This window comes from Agelaius tricolor, unplaced genomic scaffold (genome assembly GCF_023055355.1).
Source record: "Agelaius tricolor isolate 1412-34295 unplaced genomic scaffold, bAgeTri1.0.p SCAF_39, whole genome shotgun sequence".
Classification (NCBI taxonomy): domain Eukaryota; kingdom Metazoa; phylum Chordata; class Aves; order Passeriformes; family Icteridae; genus Agelaius; species Agelaius tricolor.
In genome coordinates this window covers 610001-628487 of record NW_027269299.1, presented here as the reverse complement: position 1 = coordinate 628487, position 18487 = coordinate 610001, and the positions used below count along the sequence as shown (strand labels likewise).

Sequence of the window (18487 nt, the reverse complement as noted above, 5' to 3'; positions counted from 1 at the left end):
CCAATCGAAAAGTGCCAACATCACAGCAGAAGACGGAGACCAAGAAGAAGGAGGAGAAAGGCTGGACATGCCTAGATTCCTCCATCTTGCCCCCTGAAGCCCCATTCTAAAAACCCCCCAAATCTAGTTTTCCACTCTGTGCTAAATTCACTATCATTTTGTGGCTTGCCATTCTTCATACAAGGTTGGGAATTGTTTTTTCCAAGGGCTAAATCAAAGGCACAGGGGTCTTGGGCTCTATGCCAAGGTCTCTGAGCCCTCTGACAGGGTCTCGAGTCCTGCTGGGCAGCCCAAGGAATTTCCTGGGTTCCCACATCATGCTACAGTGGAAGCTTCCTTAGCCAATCATGCCATGATGCAACAAACCTACAGCACTGCATCCTAAACTTCTTGTTTACCATTGGAACTACTTGGATTTTTTCTAGATCTTGAACTCTAAAACTTGAAACTTTCCTCCACTTCAACTTTCCTCCCCGTGTCTCTGCTATAAACTAGAAATCCGCATTCTCGCTTCTAGCACCTGAGTTTGGAAGCCCTTTCCAAGGTCTCAGCTCAAATGCTGTGTTTAATTCTAAACTTTGCCGACAAGACCAAAGGTCTGAGATTTCCCTGCATTTGGGTTTCCAACAACACTGATGCTGTTAGTTGCAGAGTGCCCGGGATCCATCTTGCCAGTCAGCTCTGGCAGGAACAAGGCGGCTGCCAGGGGGCTGCTTGTGGCCTCTGACAGCCCATTGCTCAGGGCTTGCCAGCGCCCCAGCCCCTCAGGCCCTGCCCCAGCCCGGCCAAGCTGCCCGGCAGCAGCGCCGCAGCCCCACAGCAGCTCCAGAGCAGCCCCATCCAGAGGCACCTGGGAGCCCTCAGCAAGGCAGGCAGCAGCAGACGGGCGGGAGGACACGGATGGCGCTTCCTGCCTGGCACAGGGCTTGTGGCCATCTCCAGGCACCGCTCTGGCAGGGATCCCCGCACCTCTGGCCCCTGCCCAGCCGCTCTGTGGGCAGCACAAAGGCTTCAGCAGAACCACCAAAGGCCAAGGGGCTTCTGGCCATTTCCCCTTGCCCACTGCATGCCGGGGCAGCTGGCTGAGCACAAGCACCCTTTTCCTTCTCCTCCCCTATGCCCTGCGGACCCTGGGCAGCAAAGAAATCTCCTGAGATTCTGTGTATTATAACATAGTCTATATTTACATAGAATAAAAAATAGAATGGAAGAAAAGAAAAATCTTACAGAAAACTAAAAATCCCCGCTGGCTCAGGTTGCCCCAGCAAAGAGAGCCTCCCAGATCAGCTCTCCTCAGAGCTCCAGCAGTGCAGCCAGCTGAGCCGTGACAGATGAGGCCGAGTGATCCATGCCCTGTGCAGCTGATCGTGCAGCCTCTGGAAGATGGAATATTGCCCACTGGCTGTTGCTCAGAGGACGTGCAGTGTTTGAAATGCCAGCTCTGACACAGCACTGCTCATGTCCTCCGTCAGGCTTTCAAGGGCTGCAAGAGAGAGGAACAGAGCTGTGGTAAATAGGTATGATTTGTGCTGACAAAATTGAAACAGTAATCAATATTGATGCAGTAATTAATATTTGGAAAGAATAATAAAACAGTTAAAAGTTGTAATGCCAAGAAAAAAGGGAGTGGAGGGGTTCCACCCCCCTCCCTGCAGATGTTCCATGACAGGAGGAAAAAGTAAGAGATAACAGTTACTAAAAATTAACAGAAAGAGAGGAAAATCTGGTTGGGTCCCAGAAAACTGCCAGCTATAAGAGATTTATTGCTTTGATGCTTAAATTTAGTTAATATGTTAGTTTTGGATTACATTGTACTGGCTGGGTGCGCATGTGTAACCCAAAGGTGAATTAAAGACATTGAGGAAGAAGAGAGGCCTTCATCAAACAAGGACCCCCAAAGACTTGTGCGACAACCAAAACGAGTGGTGGAGCATGCGCGGTAAAGGTGGTGATGAGTGTAATAAGTAGCAATACGTTTGTTCATTAATTAAATCAATAGCTAAATATTTATACAATATCAAAGCAATAACTAAATAGCTAAAACCGCTTGAATCTTAAATGTATAGCCACATATGGTTGCTTGGCTTGCAGGAATCGTATAGTGCTTTGGGAATTCCATGGTAAAGAAAAGTTCACCTAAGAGGTCACAGAGGAGAGCTGTAATAACAATCCCTAAACTCACAAGAATTGCTTAGGCTTGCAGGAATCGTATAGTGTTCTGAAAATTCCACTGTATAGGTATGCCTTATAAGGAAAAGTTCACTCAGCGGTTAAAAGAGGAAGCCTTGGAGCCTTCATCCCACAACCACCAGAAGGCAGAAAAAGACCCCCTAGCAACTGAAGGAGCAAGCGCAAAAGACAGACCACATCATCCCTGGACCCGGGAGAAAAAGGCAATAAAAGGTGGACTTTGGGGATAGGAACGGTGCGAGCCTAGAGGAGCGGAGACTCCCGGCCGCCCAGCGCTGAACTTTGCTTATTCTTGCTTGCATAATAATAATAATAAATTTATAATTGTATGATCCTTGAATCCAGTGAATTCATTTATCACCCTTCCTTCCTTCCTTCCTTCTTTCCTTCCTTCCTTCCTTCCTTCCTTCCTTCCTTCCTTCCTTCCTTCCTTCCTTCCTTCCTTCCTTCCTTCCTTCCTTCCTTCCTCCCTCCCTCCCTCCCGTCATCTTTTAAGTGATGTTGGCATTTTTGGATTAGAGTAAAAACTCACTGTCTAACATAGGTGATAAGTATTGAGAAGTTATTGTAAATAGTGTACACGTAGGTTTTAGTATAAAAAGATAACACCACACAGTTCCCCATGGTCCCTCACAAGCCCCTCATGGCTCCCTCACAGTTGCCCAAGACCCCTCAGAGCCTCTCACTGTGGATACCATGGGACAGAGAGAAACAGCAAGTGTTTCTCACAGCAGCTTGTGAGAATTATTAGCAAGTTGTAAGAATGTGAGAACTTAAGTACAAACAATCTGCAGGTGGTGTTCTTCTACTTGGTCTCTCTCTTCTTCTCAAGGACGGTGTATAAAGAATGTTTTTGTTCACTAGCCAATCAAACAGAATATATCGTATCACTCTATAAAAACCGCACGGTTCTCTTGAATTAAACCTTCTTTTAGTCTTTCTGCAATACTGCCTCCTGCCTGTTCCTGTGTCATTCTGGGCGCAAGAGTGACACCTCACGGCCCTTCATGGCCCCTCAGGGCCCCTCACAGCTCAAGGCTCTTCACGGCCCCTGAGCCGCCTCCGGCCCCGCCATTGGCGCCGCTCTTTGCTGCTGGCCAATGGCGGCCCGAGTCTGCAGTGACGTCACCGCTCGCCGGGCAAAGGAAGGCCTGGGGCTGAGGTGCCCCGGGCTGGCCGGGAATGGGGTCCGGGGCTCCCCGGGCTCATGGAAACGGGGGATCCAGGGGCCGGGAGAGGAGGATACCCGGGAAAGGGGGTGCAGGGGGTTTCGGGGCAGAATAAGGGGGTGCAGGGGGTCCTGCAGCTGGGGAAGGAGATGCGAAGGGTCCCAGTGCCCAGGAATGGGCATTCAAGGGGGTCCCCGGGGGACTCCCCAAAGCCCCTCCCAGGGGGCAGCAGGAGCTGGCTCAGGAGCTCTGGGCAGAGAAAAGGGGGTGACCCCGGCTTGGGGGGGACATGGGGGACTCACACACGCTCCCGGGGGGACACGACCCCCGGGGACCCCCCCTCACCTTGTCCCGCAGGGGAGGCCGAGCCCCAGCCCAGGCAGACGAAGCCCCCGAGCCCCGGCAGTATCTTGGGGGGCGTGCGGGGCCGGGAGGGGCAGGATCCGGGAAAGGGCGGCGGCTTGTTCCGCGGGTTCCGCGGCTGCCTGGAAACCACGAAGGCGGCGGTAGCGTCTGTGACAGCGGCGCGGCCTCAGTTGCCTGAGTACGCGGCCCTGGCTGGTTGTGCGCAGCCTGGGCTCCTGCAGGCGGCTTCACTGGGCCATTCGCCAGGGGAATTGTTCGCGGAGCATTGGCCTCTGCAAAGTTCCTGAGCGTGCAGAGCATTGGCCTCTGCAAGGAGTTCATCAGCGTGCAGAGCATTGGCCTCTGCAGAAAGTTCCTGAATTTCCTTTGGAGGTAAAGATTGACTCAAGTTGAACTTTTTGGTTTTGTCTCATCTGCACTCTGAGAGAGAATGCCAAAGGGAAATACAGGATAATGGGATAATGCCCGTCTTCTGGTGCAGCAGTTCAGTGGTCTGCACTGCCACAGACATGTTTTATGAAAAATCCTTTGGGTTTTTTCTCCTGAGAAGCTGAGAGACCTCAGGAACAAAATGTAAACAATGGTTATCTGCTGCTGTGGAATGCAACAGGTGCATCTGTGATTGGTCTCCTAGAGTTGTTTCTAATTAATGGCCACTCACACTCAGCTGGCTTGGACTCTGTCTGAGACACAAGCTTTTGTTATTCATTCTTTCTTTTTCTATTCTTAGCTCGCCTTCTGATGAAATCCTTTCTTCTATTCTTTTAGTATAGTTTTAATAGAATATATATCATCAAATAATAAATCAAGAGTCAGATCCTCATCTCTTCCCTCATCCTAAGACCCCTGTGAACACCACCACAATGCACAGCTGAGTGGATGAACAATATATGCTCTACTGATTGTGCTTTTTTTTTTTTTGCACTGAAGGAATGCAACATTTTCTAAATGTACTTGTCTATACTTTTTTTCCCGTCTAGTGGTTGCTTAAAGTGCTTAAAGGTGAATGAGGTCTGTTCAAGTTTCATCAAGTTTCTGTGGGTTGTTATCATCTGGTTATTACAATTATTAGGGAGAGGCCTGTGAATTGAGGGGCAAATGAGACCATATGCCAAAATCAATAGTCTGGATTTTATGTAACAGTAAATGTGAGGAAGAGAGAGAGAAAGGAAAAGAAAAAGAAGCGAGGGGGTGGCGGCGGGAATGGGGGGTTGGGAAGAAGGGGAAGAAGGAGAGTGACAGAGACAGATGAAGTGAAAAACATCACCATTCCATGGATCCCATTGGCATACCATAAAATCCTCTTCTGCTCTTCTCTGTGGTGAGGTCTCGCAAAACGTAAGACTCCAATGGATTCCTGCAGATTTGGGCAAGGTGGGACCTCCCAGGTGCCTCCCTGGGGTGGGGCAAGTTAGACTCTGTCTATTGCTACTTTCAAATAATAGAAAATCTTTAGCATCTGTCTGTCCTTTGAGTCTGCCATCAATTGGCTTCTGGATTTTCAGATCTGTTGTGTTGCTTTGCGTGCCCTGCAGTCGTCTGGTGCAAGGCCTCAGGAATGGGTCTGGGGGCACTGTGGAGGTCTTTGATGGGAGGTTTGTGTGCAAACCTGGCCTCAGCAGACGAGTCTGTGGCTATGACTTGCCCACCTTGAAGCCAGACAGAGCTGATTTTCAGGACAGCTGCTAGGTTTGGCTTTGTTGTGGATAGGTTTTTCTCTGCAGCCTTGTTTACTTCTCCCCAGCCCTGAGCTAATGGGACAATAGTGTCACCTTTGTCTTGTCTCAAGTTCCCTTCGGCAGCTTAACTCACAGTGCCAAGTTCCAGTCCAGAGGCATTTTCAGGGAAGAGTGGGCTTGGGTGGTCGCAGCCTCCTTATACAGTTTTGTCCCAATGGGCAGAAAGTCCTTTCTAACAATTTTTAAGCCATTAGCCATAACATTCCAGTCTCTCCCAAGTCCTGTGAGGAGCAGCTGAGAGAGCAGGGGTGCTTTAGCCAAAAGAAGAGGATATCCACTCTAGCTCTTTTAAAGTAATACTTAAACTGCAGCTTTGTCTGTTCTAACTATTGCTAATGTTCAGATTTTTAGCTCCAGGTTTCAGTATGATCCATCTTTGAATTGCACAAGGCAGCCCTATAGTTCAAATAAAGTCCAACTAGAGGCCTAACATACTAGCTACTTAGACCAAACAAGCACTTAGCTACTTTCAAATCATAGAAAATGTTTAGCACCAGTATATGCCTTGATTCTGCCATGAGCTGGGTTCTGGATTTTCAGAGTTCCATTGTTGCTTCTTCCAGTTTTGTTGAGGCATTGTCACTCATCTGGGAGATCCTGCCTTCAAAATGGCTTCTGGATTCCCAAAGAAGACCTCGACACCTCGTCTTTTGTCCAGAGAAAGACTGACATCTTTCACTGTAAGTACCCACTGGGCTGTGTTAAGGCTGCAAACTGCCCTGGTGTCCCTGCTCTCCCTGCCCCTGCTTTAGTGCAAGCAAGAAAATGCTTTAAGTAGGTAATAAGCAGAAATATTCTAGTAAGGCTACGAAACACAAGTAATAAATGACACAATTATGAAGGTTTCTTTTTAGGTGAAGAGAGAAGGGGAATTGTGGGAAATCACAAAATTAGAGGGTTTTGGGAAAGCTGCAAAAGGCAAGCCTCAGATACAGTAGAACTGTGATTAGAGCTAAGCAGCTGCCATGAGATAGGTCAGCAGAAAAATTATTTAAAAAGTAGAAAAGCAAGGACAAATAGAACAATGGTCTGTGTATTAACGCTTCTCTAGAATAACTCCCTAAGCCACAGAAAAGTTTATCTAGCAAGAGATTAGGAGGGTTAAAGCTTAATAATGGAGCTCTGTGCATTGTGCTTTAAGGCTTACAAGCAGGTATTGTATTCAAAATAAGCAAGCATTGTTTTAACCAAAGGTACGTGTGCTTATAGTGGTTGGATGGAACTACTGTCAATGTGCTCTTGCTTTGTGTGATTGGTCAAGAAACTTATAAAGGAAGTTCTAACATTAAGTTCTTGGTCTGCTGCCTGGGATGTGAGCTGCTGGCATCTTCCCATTGTCATAACCATGGAATGAGAGTGATGCTGGAAAATAAAAGAGCTCAAGGCAGTTCCACAGCAGTCCTGTCCCGTTTGTAATTTGTAAAAAGCCCCCTGCTGGTGTCAAGACCAAGCTGCCCTTGGGCACCTGAGCATGTTGGGGGGAAGCTCAAACTCTGCCCAAAGCCCTGTGAGACAGGGCTGGTCCCTGCTGGAAGAGCTTCCAAAGCAGCTGTTCTCTCTCAGCTCCTGTGTGGGCACGGATCCAGCCCTGCAGACACAGTGTACAGCAAAGCAAGTTATCTGCTGCAGCATGCCCAGAAGAAAATGTCTCAGCACCTTTGTGTCCCAGATATCTTTTATGAAAAATCCTTTCCTTAGGATTTGTTCTCCTGAGAAGCTGAGAAGCCTCAGGAACAAAATGTAAACAATGATTATCTGCTGCTGTGGAGTGCAACAGGTGGATCTTTGATTGGCCCATGTTGGATGTTTGTAATTAATGGCCAATCACAGCCCAGCTGGCTCAGACAGAGAGTCCAGGCCAAAAGCCTTGTTTATCATTCCTTCCTCTTCTATTCTTAGCAAGCCTTCTGATGAAATCCTTTCTTCTATTCTTTTAGTGTAGTTTTAATAAATTATATATCACAAAATAATAAATCAAGCCTGCTGAACCATGGAGTCAGATCCTCGTCTCTTCCCTCATCGTAAGCCCCCTGTGAACACCATCACACCTTTGTTCTGCAGGATGGTGGAAATCTTCCTGTGCTGGGAATTGTCCCCTGATTTTGGTTTACCATGTGTTGATGGTATCTCTCCCAAAGGAGTTGGCTTCTCTTGAAAGCTCTGGATTGGTAGGAATCTTGAGGGCTGTACAGTTCTTACCTGCTCCCTGGAGCCAGGGCCACAAATGTTCCTTGGTGTCTGGAGCTCACTTGACTGAAGATGCCCCACTGCTGAGGCTCTGTCCAGGAGATCCCTCTGTTTTCTTCTCTGCAGGGGTCTGTGAGCCCAGAGAGAGGAAACAAATGCTAATTAACAGAGAGAACTACAACTTGGACACATTCCTGTGCTCCTCACTCTTGGTGCAACGTTCCTTTCTTGCCTCTCTTGGACTCAGCCAGCAGTGATATCTCCTTGCTGTGAGTTCTCAGTGCTGTACAGGGATGGAGTCAGGGCAGTTCTGAGAGCTCCTCCCCCTTCTTTGAAAAGGTCACTGCCTCAATCCAATGAACCTAAAGAGGCAAGAAATGCCCAAAGAGCAGAAATCCCCAACCATGTCACATGCAATCATGGAGAAGCTGATGGGACAGAGCCATGTGGTTGGAGTATGTGTATTGCACTCTGTATTGTTAATTTATTGGTGCTGAGTATTTCAGCAAGCAACTTGCAGGGCTTCCAGGACTGTCCTGGACAATGTGACCACAAATTGTTCACCAGTGCCACTTGTTCAAGAAAAGCCTTTCTGAACAAGCCCAACTCTGAGGCTCTAGCTGGTTTATTTTTGCCTTTCAGCTGCTTCCCTCTAAGTTCCTGTGGGAGAAGTTTCTCAACATGAAGAAGAAGGCCAGCACTGGCAGGAGTTTTCTACCCAGAATTGGCCCATGTGTAGAGCTGGGGAAGACGGGTCCAAAGGTAGCCTTTTCCTGCTCTTCTTCTTTCTGTTTGATGGGAAGTTTGAAGAGGGTGTGTGCTTGTGACAGCCTTGCCTCCAGCAAAATACCTGAGTGTGCAGGTCCTGTTGTCATTGCAAGCTGCTGTTAGAGGTGGGCTGGGAGTCCTGATCTGCACTCAGCCAACACAAATAAGCTCTGCTGAAGCTGCCTAAGTGTAGCTGCCATTGCTGAAACAATGGGGGGAAGGCTGGGGACATAAAGGCACTGCCATGTGCCATTCTCCTGCTGAAGGAGCCACCTCTTGCTTTGGTGTGGTCACCATCAAATGCTCGGGGTCACAGGATTCCCTCTGGAGTGGCAGCGTTGGCCTTGGAAGGCCTAGGACCTGCAGGAATGACTTCAGCTTTAACAAAATAAATTGCCTTTATGCTTTGGGCTGGAACAATGTGTTGGAGCCTGAGGGGGTGTTAGATTTTGCAGGCTGCCAGATGTACAGGGGACTGGCCCTGGGCAGAGGGGAATGGATGTGCTTTATCTGGATCAGTGCCTTCTTGGAGGTGTGTTTGAAGCTGCTTTTCTGGCAGGACTGGCTCAGTAGAAAGCACAGTCCCAACGGGTAGGTGACTGAGGTGAGCTGTTATGAATGAGGTCCCCATAGGTCTAATTTAAGAAACCAACATTAGAATTGAGCAGCAATTTTAATTGAGCAGCAATTTTATATGAAATCATGCAATCAAATATAATCAAGCAGATACAAAATAATTTGGCAGTGGTTTGGATAAAGCATAAGCAAAACCAGTCAGGATACAGGGGGGTTTTCTCACCCTGCCTCCCATTCAAAAGATAAAGAATCTAATCACAACTTCTAGACTGGATGCTAATACATCTTCATCAATAATTTTCTGTCAATCTCCTCCTATTTTTGATTCTTGAAATCTATGTCACTGTACTGCACAGTGCATGCTCTGCTTGTTTCTAAGGGGTCTTTTGGTTTTGGTGGTCACTTCCCACGAAGGCTTCTCCTCATCATCACTGTCCTTTGAACAACCCCACAAGCTGCACATGCACCCCAAGTCTTGTGTTATAGAAGCCAGCATTATATTCCAAAAAGAAGCCTTATGATTTCATCGATACCTGGAATCATCCCAATTTTGTCCATTTCAAGGCTGATTCTTTAATTATCCTGAGGCCTATTGCCTTTTGGGGTGTTACTTATCTCAAACTACATCCTGCATCCTGTTTTCTCATGAACATCTGAAAACATCTGTTTTGTGACACTAATTCCATATCCTTTCCCTCTCTTACTTTTTAACAAATATTTTCTAAAATATTTAAAATATAGTTACAATTGTTAGCACGAATCAGATTCATCTATCACACTGTTGAGCAAGAAATTGGCAGCAAGAGCCATGTAACACACTGGTTAAGGATTGCCCAGACAGAGCAGGGGAGAGTTTTCTTCAAGCAATGCCTCTGCTCCAGAATAATTTGCTGTTGTTTTGGGCCCGTCGGTCCGCCTCGGCGACGGCGGTGGTCCCTGGCCCGCGTTGTAGAAGCCGTCGCCCTTCCTCGGCCTTAAGCCAGGGACCCGCGTTGTGGCGGGCAGAATTTTTTGGCCTAGTTTGTTTTTTTTTTTTTATGGTCCCGGCACCCGACGGAGAGCCCCCTGGACTGGTCCTGGGTGAGGAGGCGGCGCCTCGCCTACCTCGGTCGTGGCTGGATTGACTGAGCCGCTTATGCCGGGCGGGGCCGGGTTTGCCGCGCCGGGTCCATTGCTTTTTGTTGAGGCGGGTGGAGTTGGGGGGCGCCCGCCAGGCCTCCACGGGCCTTTTTATTTTTCTCTCGTGGCCCTAAGCCGCGGCACCGAGAAGCGTTGCGACGAAGGCGCGAGCGGGATGCCGGTGGGTCCGTTGTGGGGGGGTAGTGAGGCCCCCCGTCCCCACCCCCGCCCCGGGTCCCCGGCCCCGCGGCCCCCGTGGCTAGCACGGGTTGTTGCAAACGTGCGTCCGTGTGCCTTTTTTGTCGTGCTGTCCCCCGGCTTTTTTTTCCAGAACAGAAAGCCGACCACCACGAGGCCAGGTGAAAGCCGGTGGCCCGTGGCGCCAAGTTGGTGGAACTTTTTCTCGCACGCTCGGCCAGTTTCCCTGGGCCGGAAGGGGTGGGAAGGCCACTGAATCCCCTCCTGGCCCGGCAGGGGCCAGTCCAGTCCCGCCGTTGCCTAGCCGAAAGGGAAGCCGTTGTTGGCCGCGGACGGGTGGCGGCACCCCCCGCGCTCCTCTGCTGCCGCGAGCGATGCGATCCGCAGGTGGGCTGGGCGGCTGTGCCAGGACCGTGGCTGTGGGGCCCTGGTCACCGTTGGCGCAGCTCCTTCCCAGAGCCGCGCCTGATCGATGTGGCTTTTCAGGTGGCGTCGGAGAGGGCCCCCAGCAGGCCGGCTCTCCTTCCAAGGCTTCTTTGTCACGGGGAAGCCACGGCGGGGGGGGTCCGGTGCTCGGGCAGGGCAGTCTCCTTTCCAATTCACTTTCCGTCGCAGGCGAGGTGTCGCCCCTCCCGATGGCCTGGGGAAGGGCGTCTTTACCGTCCCGAGCTGTGTGACGGCCGCGTGGCCCCGCGAGCTTTCAGGTGTCTTTAAAAAACCACATGAGGTGCTGGTGCCGGCCCTGGTCCGGGTAGCGCCCATGTGGGTGCCGGCCGCAAGCAGCGCCGGGCGGCGGTGCGGCTGGAGCTGAGCCGCGAGAAGGGAGAGAGGCAGGAGAGAAAAGAGAGAGGGATAAAGTGCTCGAACCCGATACGGCGCGGGCGCGGGTGGAACAGAGCCCGGTCCCTGCGCTCCTTTGCCGTTCCGCTGCCTGCTGCAGAGCGAGCCGCCCCGGCTGTAAAAGGGGCCTCGGTGTCCGGGCCGCGCCCGCCTCGTCGGGTCGCTGCCTCCTCTAGCACATCCGATGCTTTCCGTGCGGCCCAGTGGGGGGACGCGCCGGGACAGTGTTCGCTCCCTGTGAGCGGGGCCCCGCTTGGCCCAACCTCGCTGACGGCCAGTCACTCGCCCACGACCTTTCGGCGGGCGGGTTTTTCTCAGCTTGTGTGTGGGGGGTGGGTCAGCCCCGGCCGAGCCCTGTTGTGCACCGCGCGCGTCCATTTTGAGCTCGAGGCCGAGTCTCGAACCGGGGCGCGGGCCCCTGGAAAAAAACCGCGAGAGAGAGAGGAAGCCTCGCGCTCCATTCGAGTGGCGAAAAGCTGTGCAGCGGTCCCGGCTCCTTGCCCGCGGCGTCGCGGGAAGGGCCGGCCGCTGGGGTCGGCTGTCACCGAGGGGCATCTCTCGCGCGTGGCGCCGTTCCCTGTCCCAGGCAACGCCGGGCCGCGATGTGGCCGGCCGCCGTCCCTGCTGCCAGCACCTGTCACCGCCATGCCGCCGCCCGCTGCCATGTCTTTGTCCGCGATGCTGCTCCCGCGGGTCGGAGCAGCAAAAGGAGCCCGGGGCGGTCGGGGTTTGGCGCGGGGCGAGTTCGCTGGCAGGCCGGGCGCGTCCGGGCACTCCGTCCAGGCGCTCACGCGACGCTTCGCAGCGCCGCCGTGGGCGGCGGCTACATGGTTGATCCTGCCAGTAGCATATGCTTGTCTCAAAGCTTAAGCCATGCATGTCTAAGTACACATGGGAGGTACAGTGTAACTGCGCATGGCTCATTAAATCAGTTATGGTTCCTTTGGTCGCTCCTCTCCCGCTCCTTGCATAACTGTAATTCTAGAGCTAATACATGCCGACGAGCGCCGACCTCCAGGGACGCGTGCATTTATCAGACCAAAACCAACCCGGGCCCGCCCAGCAGCTTTGGTGACTCTAGATAACCTCAAGCCAATCGCATGCCCCCGCAGCGGCGACGACCCATTCGAATGTCTGCCCTATCAACTTTCGATGGTACTGTCTGTGCCTACTATGATGACCACAGCTGACGGGGAATCAGAGAGACCGGAGGCGCACGGCACCTCCGGGCGCTGGGGGTTGGAAGCGGGAGAGGGGGAAAAAGCCACTCAGCGCGGCGAAGCTCTCCCCGCGCTACACCACGCGTCATGGCCGGGCCTAGAAGCATGGCACACTGGCCGCCGTAGCGGTGGCTTGCCCCACCGCCCCCCACACCAGCCCCCCCCACCCCAGTCTTGCACCGGTCTGCCGCCGGTCCATCCCCGCCGGAGAGCGGGGGCGCGGCCGCGGGCTCCTGAGCCTCTCGCTGCCACGGCCGGCACCGCCGAACGCCGGTCACCGGCGTGGCACGTGCGGGCGCCGTGGCACGGCCCGAGTTCTCCCAAGCTTGGCTCTCCTCGGTGTGCGCGTGAGAAAGCCACCCGGGTGCTGGGAGGGAGGGGTGCTCGGCACGGCCCCTCCCGAAGGCGCGCCCGTCCCTTCCGTCACTGCTTCGCCCATCGAGCGACGGCTGTCCATCCGGCCATGGCACCTTTCGGCGGCCGAGGTGGAAAGGGCAAGGGAGCCGGGTGGCGTGTGCGCCTTCAGGGCTCGGAGCAGGCGGCTCCTCCAGCCCTTCCCGCACCGGGGAGCGGGGCTTTTGCCGGCTGGCAGAGTTCCCCGCTTTCGGGCTGAGTGGCCCCCCTCTCGTGTGTGGCAGAGGAACTCCAAGGGCCGAGGGCTCCGGGTGTTCCGGGCTGCGCTTCGTGCCGCGCGTGCACGTGCACACCTGAGGTGTGCTCGGTGGTCGGGCCCGCGTCCCCCGCGCTGGTGGGGCAGCCTGAGCCATGCCGGTCCCAGGACGGGGCCCTGGCAGTGCGACGCGGCGGCGGCGGTCCTGGGAGTGCGGCTCTAGCGGTGACGGGGTCTGCTGTCCAGCCCGCCCCGGGCGCCGGTGACACTGGTTTCGGTCTCGGTGGCACCTGCCTGCAGGGCTGGCGGCGGAGTGCATCTGCCAGTCGCTCGCCTGCCCGGAAGGGGAGCGGTTCCGCGGGAGGTGCACCGGCGGGGGCTGGTCGTCGTTGCGTGCCATCTCGAGCCCGGGGGAAAGGCCGTGCTGTGGGGGAAGAGAAAAGCTGGCCGCACAGTGGCGCGGCGGCGCTCCGTGAGGCCCGCGGCGTCGGGGGCCGAGGGAGAGCCACTGTGTGCGGGGGCCGATGGCTGCACGCCCCCGGCTGCGAGCCATGTGTGTTGTGCGTGTCATCCCGTCAAAGCGAGAAGCGGGCGGGCCGCCGTGCCCTCCCACGTTCTGGCGCGTCCTGCGTGGCACTCCGCACGGAGGCTGGGCCGAGCCTGCGCGTCTGGGCCGCCTTTGAATGACGGCGTTTGTGAGGTCGGCGTCTCCGCTTGCAGGGGGAGGCGGTCGGGGGCGCGGGCTCCCCCGCCTCTGGGCTGGCCATCGGAGTGTGGGTCTCCAGTTTTTTTTTTTCCCCTTCCATTTGTGTGCTTGTATGGTCGAAGCCAGGCGCACACCCACGCGTCCTCGGCGCCAGAGTAACAAAAAAAAGGGCCGCTCGGCGTGAGCAGTGCCCAAAAGGCAGACGAATCTTAGCGGTGGATCGCTCGGCTCGTGCATCAATGAAGAACGCAGCTAGCTGTGAGAATTAATGTGAATTGCAGGACACATTGACCATCGACACTTCGAACGCACTTGCGGCGCCGGGTTCCTCCCAGGGCTACGCCTGTCTGAGCATCACTTGACGATCAATCGCCGTCCGGGGGCCACACTGGCAGCACGGCTGGGGTTGCCTCGCAGGCCGGTTGCCCGCGGTGGCGGCGGTGGCGTCCCGCCGGTTCCCGGCGGGAAGGTGGTCAGGAGTTCGGCGAGGGAAACGTTTCCCTAGGTGGCCTCGATCCCTTCCCTGCGGCCCAGTGGGCGTCGTCGTCGTCGCGGTCATTGTTGTCATCGTCACCGCGCAGGGCCTTCGTCCCCCTAAATGCAGCGAGCTGCTGGGGCGGAGCTTGTCCTCGCCAGGACCGTGCGGCGGATGCGGTGGCGCAGCGACCTGGGGACAGCGAGAGACGGCGTCGAAATGCGCCGCCGAGGGCCGAGATAAAGAGAGAGGAGGACGAGAAGGGGAGGCGAGGTGCGGGCCTCGCCCCTGGCCTCCCCCCAGCGCGGGCAGCTGTCTGCGGGTGGGTACCGCGGCGGTACCGTGCCATGCTGCTGCGCACGAGAGCGAGAGCGCCAGGGACGGGTGTTCCGACCCCCTCCTCCCTTCGCCCGCCCCCTCCTCCTCTGTCGCGGTCTCGGGGCGCGCCGAGGGGCGCCGTCACTCCTCTCTCTCTCCCCACCGAGGCCGTCGCGCGCACCACCGCCCGGCTGGTCCTCCCGCGTGGGGCCGTCTCTGCCGCGCTCCCTTTTTTTGGTTCTCGTCTCCGGGATGGGGTTCTCCATCTCCTCATCGCTCACTCGCGCGCGCTCTCCCTCTCCAGCTCCCTCCGGGAGCGCGGAGAAGAGGGGGGTGGGCGGCGTAGCGGGCGAGGGAGACAAGGCGGCCATCTCCGCGCACACCCCTGTCTGCGGTGTGGCCGAGCTTTGGGCTTACAACCTCAGATCAGACGTGGCGACCTGCTGAATTTAAGGATATTTGTCAGCGGAGGAAAAGAAACTAACAAGGATTCCCTCAGTCACAGCGAGCGAAGAGGGAAAAACCCAGTGCCGAATCCCCGCCCCGCGGTGGGGCGCGGGACATGTGGCGTACAGAAGCCCCCCCCTCCCCGGCGGCGCTCTTGGGGGACCCAAGTCCTTGTGATCGAGGCCGCAGCCCCCGGACGGTGTGAGGCCGGTAGCGGCCCCCCGGCATGCCGGGCCCAGGGCTTCTCGGAGTTGGGTTGCTTGGGAATGCAGCCCAAAGCAGGTGGTAAACTCCGTCTAAGGCTAAATACCGGCACAAGACCGATAGCCAACAAGTACCGTAAGGGAAAGTTGAAAAGAACTTTGAAGAGAGAGTTCAAGAGGGCGTGAAACCGTTAAGAGGTAAACGGGTGGGGCCCACGCATTCCGCCCGGAGGATTCAACCCGGCGAGTTGCGGTCGGACAGCGTGGGTTCGGCAGGTCCTCGCCTCCGCCTCCCCTCCGTCCCCCAGGCAAACCCCATCCGTGGGAGCGAGCCGGGGGGGCGGGCCGGTGTGGGGACCACCCCACCCAGTCGGCGGCCGGCCCTGGCCGGGCGCATTTCCTCCATGGCGGTGCGCCGCGCCCAGCTCCGGGTCGTCTGGGAAGGCCTCCGGCGGGCAGGTTGCCCGGCGCTGCGCGAGCGGTGGCGGGTGTTACAGCCCCCGGGCAGCAGGTCTTGCTGAATCCCGGGGCCGAGGGAGAGGACCGCCGCCGCGCCCTCCTCCCCCCCCGTCAGTGGCGCCGGGGCAGGGGGCGTCACTTTCCCCCCCTCTCCCTCCCAGGGTGGGGGGGCGGGGGCGGTGTCCCTGCAGCGCGGCGTTTCGTGCGGGGGTGCGGGGGCTGGGCCTGCCGGCCCCTGGCGCTGCAGTCGACCGGGGCGAACTGTCCTCAGAATACCCCGACCGCACGGCACCGCCAGGCCGAGCTTGATGGGCCTCACTTGGGCGCCCGGGGTGTGTGGCAATGTCGGCTACCCACCCGACCCGTCTTGAAATGCGGACCAAGGAGTCTAGCACGTGCACGAGTCGGGGGCTGTCATTGAAAGCCCGCGGCGCAATGAAGGTGAGGGCTGGCGTGTGCTGGCCGAGGGATCCCGGGGCGCGTGTCGCGCCTGGATGAGGCGCTGCGCGTGGGTGAGTGCGCTCCGCGCGGCCCGCCCGGGCGCTGGGGCGTGCGCGCGGCGGCGACTCTGGACGCATGCCGGGCCCTTCCCATGGATCGCCCCTGCTGCGACGGGCACCGCCTGCCCCCGCCTCCGCCTGCCCTCCACCTTGCTGCGGCCGGAGCCCCAGCGGCGGCCGGTGCCGTCGTCGTCGCGTGCCGCCGCCCCGTCAGTTCCCGCCAGCGGGGTCCCCAGAGCACACGGCCGGTGCGTGCGCGGCCGTGGTCAGCGTCGGCAGAGCGGTTCGCGTGGGGGAAGGTCCCCGGGGGGGGGGGGGGGTCCCCCGGGCCGGCGCCCTGCCTCGGCCGGTGCCTAGCAGCTGGCTTAGAACTGGTGCGGACCAGGGGAATCTGACTGTTTAATTAAAACAAAGCATCGCGAAGGCCCGAGGCGGGTGTTGACGCAATGTGATTTCTGCCCAGTGCTCTGAATGTCAAAGTGAAGAAATTCAATGAAGTGCGGGTAAACGGCGGGAGTAACTATGACTCTCTTAATGGATCTAATTATGATGTGCATGAGGGCTGGAGAAGGTCTAATTACAACTGGGCATAGCTGCAGAGATCGCACCTCCTCGTGGTCCCACTGGTAAGCCCTTAACAGGGTGACTAAGTCGATCTCTGCCCCAGTCTGGGAGCCATTGGGACTCAACAGCCCAACAGTTCCTTCCAAATTTCGGTGAAACAAGTTTCTCGGTGTAAGTCGTTAGGCTTACTACCTGAAACCTGGCCCCCCGGTCGGACAGGGGCGACGCGTTCGGAGGTGGGCTGACCACCCAATCCATTCCCGATGTTGAATCCGGTCATGACTCAGCTATTCCAAATCCAAATCCGTTCCTCGGAGGAGGAAACTGGGGGCGGCCGTTACACCTTACTAGGGTATCGGTGGGCACTCAGACCTCCCGAGATGATTTTGTAACATCTACAACCACCAAACTGACAGAAAATGAATTGGGCTTGCTGGTGAATTTTTCTTTAGAACTGTATAGGTCAGATCTGCAGGAGCATGTACAGGGGGTGGTTCATGTTTCTGTTAATGGGGGGGTGTTGAACCGGTTTCCTGAGGTGTATGAACAGCCTACACCACAACTGAGTGAGGGGGACAACTTAAATCCTAGTCCCCCTAAGGACGATGATCAGAATGTACTTGAGAAGGGAGGCAGTGGGAAGGGGGAAGAGGGTACACCAGAGGCATTGCCTCCAGTGCCTGAGGTCCGCAGTGAACAAGCACCGGATGACATTGTGAAGGTGACTGTTCCTGACAAAAATCCACCATGTCCTTGCTGTGGTACCCAGGTCAACTCGATGTTGGCCCTAATTGAACACCTTAAGGGGTCTCACGGGAGGAAGAGGGTGTGCTTTCGGTGTGCCTAGTGTGGGAGGGAGGATTTTAACCATCACAGTACTGTTTGTCATTTTGCAAAGTGCAAGGGTCCGAAGGATGCGGGACCTCCAGTGGGAGAGTGGATATGTGAGGTATGCAGTAGAGATTTTATGACTAAAATTGGCCTAGGACAACACAAAAGATTGGCACATCCACTGGTTAGAAACCAGGAGAGGATCGATGCTTTCCAACCGAAAGAAACATCAAACCGAGGAGCCCACAAAAGATGCTGGACAAAGGAGGAGGAAGAGCTACTTGTCAAGCTGCAGGTACAGTTCGAGAGTCACAAAAACATTAATAAGTTCATTTCGGAACACTTAACAAGCAAAACAGCTAAGCAGATTGGTGATAAAAGGAGAATGCTGCTCAGGAAGAATTGAGTGGGTAGGGGAGCAGCTGGGAACTTGAAATCAGAACCTGGGTCAAGTCATCAATCCCAGGCAGGAACTGTGAACAATGGACTTGGGGGGAACCACCAGCCGAGAGGACCAGCTGCTGGGAAGGGAACAATAGAGACATCTGGACACCACCTTGATAGGGATAATGGTCTCCGGGAAACAGTTGGCCATCAGAGGGCGGGGCGACTGCAGGCTTGTTATCAGAAAAGGCTCAAAGAACGTTTATCAGATGGGACAATTAACAACTTCCCCAGAGCATTTGAACAGTTATTAGAAGGCCAAAAGGTGCGACCACTGCTCAATCAGACAGCACAGGACTGCTTTGGTTGCCTGGAATCAGTGAGCCAAATAAGAACAGCACTCGGGTGAAAAGCAAAAAGGAAACTCGGGAGGAGCAGCCAAGAAAACAGTTTCAGAAGTGGATGAAGGACAGAGCGATCAAAAGAGGTAACTACCTCCGTTTTCAGCGTTTATTCCATCTAGATGGGGAAATTAGCGAAGATCATTTTGGACGACATCGAATGTCTGTCCTGTGATACATCACCCAGTGAAATTTATTCGGTATTCAAGGCCAGATG

At 55.3% G+C, this 18487-nt stretch overlaps 1 non-coding gene across 1 annotated transcript; it reads left to right on the top strand.

Moving 5' to 3' along the window:
- The first annotated feature begins 13892 nt into the window (after positions 1–13892).
- On the top strand, positions 13893–14045 carry LOC139603574 (5.8S ribosomal RNA). Its single transcript, XR_011683731.1, has one exon. It is a non-coding gene; the product is annotated as a 5.8S ribosomal RNA (ribosomal RNA).
- The last annotated feature ends 4442 nt before the right edge of the window (positions 14046–18487 follow it).